At 37.2% G+C, this 4,813-nt stretch overlaps 1 non-coding gene across 1 annotated transcript; it reads right to left on the bottom strand.

Moving 5' to 3' along the window:
* Positions 1-727: 727 nt before the first annotated feature.
* On the bottom strand, positions 728-834 carry Gm25412. The gene has a single exon (XR_003953244.1). It is a non-coding gene; the product is annotated as a U6 spliceosomal RNA (small nuclear RNA).
* Positions 835-4,813: the final 3,979 nt, after the last annotated feature.

Here is a 4,813-nt window from a genome sequence, read left to right as displayed (position 1 = left end):
TGTGTCCCTGTTTAGTTTCTGTTTCCACGATCTGTCCTTTGAAGAAAGTGGTGTGTTGAAGTCTCCCACTAATATTGTGTGAGGTGCAATGTATGCTTTGAGCTTTACTAAAGTGTCTCTAATGAATGTGGCTGCCCTTGCATTTGGTGCGTAGATATTCAGAATTGAGAGTTCCTCTTGGAGGATTTTACCTTTGATGAGTATGAAGTGTCCCTCCTTGTCTTTTTTGATAACTTTGGGTTGGAAGTCGATTTTATCCGATATTAAAATGGCTACTCCAGCTTGTTTCTTCAGTCCATTTGCTTGGAAAATTGTTTTCCAGCCTTTCACTCTGAGGTAGTGTCTGTCTTTTTCCCTGAGATGGGTTTCCTGTAAGCAGCAGAATGTTGGGTCCTGTTTGTGTAGCCAGTCTGTTAGTCTATGTCTTTTTATTGGGGAATTGAGTCCATTGATATTAAGAGATATTAAGGAAAAGTAATTGTTGCTCCCTTTTATTTTTGTTGTTAGAGTTGGCATTCTGTTCTTGTGGCTGTCTTCTTTTTGGTTTGTTGAATGATTACTTTCTTGGTTGTTCTAGGGCGTGATTTCCGTCCTTGTATTGCTTCTTTTCTGTTATTATCCTTTGAAGGGCTGGATTCGTGGAAAGATATTGTGTGAACTTGGTTTTGTCGTGGAATACTTTGGTTTCTCCATCTATGGTAATTGAGAGTTTGGCCGGGTATAGTAGAAAAATATGGAACGCTTCACGAATTTGCGTGTCATCCTTGCGCAGGGGCCATGCTAATCTACTCTGTATCGTTCCAATTTTAGTATATGTGCTGCCGAAGCGAGCACTCCTTTGATCTCCTTTTGTTGTCGAATTGCTCTGGCTAGGACTTCAAGTACTATATTGAATAGGTAGGGAAAAAGTGGGCAGCCTTGTCTAGTCCCTGATTTTAGTGGGATTGCTTCCAGCTTCTCAGCATTTACTTTGATGTTGGCTACTGGTTTGCTGTAGATTGCTTTTATCATGTTTAGGTATGGGCCTTGAATTCCTGATCTTTCCAAGACTTTTATCAGGAATGGGTGTTGGATCTTGTCCAATGCTTTCTCTGCATCTAATGAGATGATCATAGTCCATGGTGATTTGAAAGGATCCATGGGATAATTTCAATATTTTTGTATCTGTTGAGGCCTGTTTTGTGACCAATACTTTTGTGAATTTTGGAGAAAGTACAATGAGGTGCTGAAAAGAAGATATATCCTTTTGTTTTAGAATAAAATGTTCTGTAGATATCTGTTAAATCCATTTGTTTCATAGCTTCTGTTAGTTTCACCGTGTACCTATTTAGTTTCTGTTTTCACTATCTGTCCATTGATGAAAGTGGGGTGTTGAAGTCTCCCACTATTATTTTGTGAGGTGCAATGTGTGCTTTGAGCTTTACTAAAATTTCTTTAGTGAATGTGGCTGCCCTTGCATTCAGAGCATAGATTTTCAGAATTGAGAGGTCCTCTTGGAAGATTTTAACTTTGATAAGTATGAAGTGGCCCTCCTTGTCCTTTTTGATAACTTTGGGTTGGAAGTTGATTTTATTCGATATTATAATGTCTACTCCAGCTTTTTCCTTCAAACCGTTTGCTTGGAAAATTGTTTTCCAGCCTTTCACTCTGAGGTAGTGTCTGTCTTTTTCCCTGAGATGGGTTTCCTGTAAGCAGCAAAATGTTGCGTCCTGTTTTTGTAGCCAGTCTGTTAGTCTATGTCTTTTTATTGTGGAATTGAGTCCATTGATATTAAGAGATATTAAAGAAGAGTAAGTGTTGCTTCCTATTATTTTAATTGTTAGATTTGGCATTCTGTTCTTGTTTCTGTCTTCTTTTAGGTTTGTTGAGATTACTTTCTTGCTTTTTCTAGGGCATAGTTTCTGTCCTTGTATTTTTTTGTTTTTATTTTGTTTGGTTTTTCCTTATTATCCTTTGAAGGGCTTGATTCATGGAAAGATATTGTGTGTATTTGCTTTTGTCATGGAATACTTTGGCTTCTCCATCTATGATAATTGAGAGTTTGGCTTGGTATAGTAGCCTGGGCTGGCATTTGTTTTCTCTTAGTGTCTGTATAACATCTGTCCGGGATCTTCTGGCTTTCATAGTCTCTGGTGAGAAGACCTATTAATTCTAATAGGTCTGCCTTTATATGTTACTTGTCCATTTTCACTTACTGCTTTTAATATTCTATCTTTATTTAGTGCATTTTTGTTCTAATTATTATGTGTTGGGGGGAATTTCTTTTCTGTTCCAGTCTATTTGGAGTTCTGTATGCCTCTTGTATGTTCATGGGCATCTCTTTCTTTAGGTTTGGGAAGTTTTCTTCTATAATTTTGTTGAAGATATTTGCTGGCCCTTTAAGTTGAAATTCTTCATTCTCATCTACTCCTGTTATCTGTAGGTTTGATCTTCTCATTGTGTCCTGGATTTCCTGGATGTTTTGAGTTAGGATCTTTTTGCATTTTGCACATTCTTTGATTGTTGTCCTGATGTTCGTTATAGAATCTTCTGCACATGAGATTCTCTCTTCCATCTCTTGTATTCTGTTGCTGATGCTCGCATCTATGGTTCCAGATTTCTTTCCTAGGGTTTCTATCTCCAGCATTGTCTCACTTTGGGTTTTCTTTATTGTTTCTATTTCCCCTTTTTATGTCTTGTAAGGTTTTGTTCAATTCCATCACCTGTTTGGTTGTGTTTTCCTGTTTTTCTTCAAGGACTTTTACCTCTTTAGCAGTGTTCTCCTATATGTCTTTAAGTGAGTTATTAAAGTCCTTCTTGATGTCCTCTATTATCATCATGAGATATGCTTTTAAATCTGAGTCTTGCTTTTTAAGGAGTGTTGGAGTATCCAGGACTGGCTGAGCTGGGACTGCTGGGTTCTGATGATGGTGAATGGTCTTGGTTTCTGTTAGTAAGAGTTAGTTGTTATAGTTGTCTCTGATTGGAGCTTTTTCCTCCCGTGATTCTTTTTAGCCTTTTTAGCAGACCTAGGAGACTAGCTCTCTCCTGAGTTTCAGTGGTCAGAGTACTCTCTGCAGGCAAGGTCTCCTCTTGCAGGGAAGGTGCACATATATTTGTTGTTCGTCCCTGACTCCTTGCCTAAGATGAAGGCCCAAAACAGGGCTTGTCCCAGAAGCTGTGTTGCTTCTGTAGTCATCACTCTCACCTGCACAGACTAGTCCATGATAGATCCTGGACCAGAAATGGCCCTCCTGGATGCTACTGCAAAACCTGCCTGGGCGGGGTGGATACCTCTCCTCTGGCAGGGAAGGTGCCCGGATGTCTGGAGCCTGAAACAGGGTCTGCCCCAGAAGCTGTGTTGCTTCTGCCTGTCCCAGAAGCTGTGTTGCTTCTGCCTGTCCCAGAAGCTGTGTAGCTTCTGCAGTCAGGACTCTCACCTGCGCAGACTAGTCTTTGAGAAATCCGGGATCCAAGATCATCATTCTTTATCTTAATAAAACTAATCCTACACTGAAATTGCATACTTGCTATTGAGATTGTTTCATTACTGGTTACTTGCTTGTTAAATGGCAAAAGAGCTACAAGAAATATGTTTGTTTTGGCGTATTTTTTTTCTCTGTGTAGCCCTGGCTATCCTGGGACTCACTCAGTAGACCAGGCTGGCCCGGAACTCAGAAATCCACCTCCCTCTGCCAATCAAGTGCTGGCATTAAAGCCGTGTGCCACCACACCCAGCGTGTATTGTTGCATGAATAATTTTTAGTACAATGTGACCTGGAAAGTTTATAACCAATACATGGTGTTGAAATAGTAAACCCTAAACTAAAGAATGTACTTAAGATGCATGGTTTTTTATGTTCTTCTAACCAGAAGGAGTATTTGCAGAAACTCGTTTCTAACACAAAGTGACTTGATATTCTAGTTAATTTTTCAACACTTGCATGGAACATCAATATTGAACTTTTAATGAAAATATATTGAAACACTGGGCTACTTATAACCTTATAATAAAATCAAAGTAATATCTTTGAATCTGGATCTCATTAAATCACCTTTTATTTGAATAATAAAATAATTTTTAAATTCTGGTTAAAAGTATTTGACTGTGGGAGAATTGTACAAGAATCTATTTAAATGATACTGAAGAGTTTGGTGATGTTATTATATATACGATATACATATATTCATAATATGAATATATGCATATTTATGTATTTATTAATGTATTTATTAGTATTTGTTAATATTTTTTATAGAAAATATCCTAGGGAACTGTTTCCGTATTTAAGAGCATTTAGTCAGTTTTGACAGCAACAAATCATTTGAAATTTTGTTATTTAAATATCCTGATCTCTCAGGTACCAATGTTCAAAAGTTATTTACTTTATATAATTACGTGTTTAATTATTCCTTGTTAAGTAGCTGGAAACAAGATTGGTTAGCGATTATAGGATAAAGGGAAATAACGCTATTACTGCTGAATGAGTAGAGATCGAGGCTAGAACAAAGGTGAGCTAATGCACATTAAATTGTCAGGGAGGATATTCAGTTTATAAAAGTTATATTATTCAATAAAAAGGCAAAATAAATTATGGGAAAGTGGTGAGCACTTTAAATTTAAAATAAAACTGTCAAAAAAGGAAACTAAGAAGACTGTCTCAAGTTTAAAGCATATGTGTTCTGTCACTACTCAAGAACACATTTTGTGACATAAGATTTCAAACTTTCATTCATTTGACTTTGAAATGGTCCTTTTTATCTTGAAAGGCTTTACTTTAAAGGATAAAACTTACTTATAATAACCTCTTTCTCTTTCGTCATATATCTTCTG

The sequence above is a fragment of the Mus musculus genome, chromosome X (genome assembly GCF_000001635.26).
Source record: "Mus musculus strain C57BL/6J chromosome X, GRCm38.p6 C57BL/6J".
NCBI lineage: Eukaryota > Metazoa > Chordata > Mammalia > Rodentia > Muridae > Mus > Mus musculus.
The sequence above is the reverse complement of the archived record's forward strand: the minus strand, read 5'-3'. Positions and strand labels throughout refer to the sequence as shown.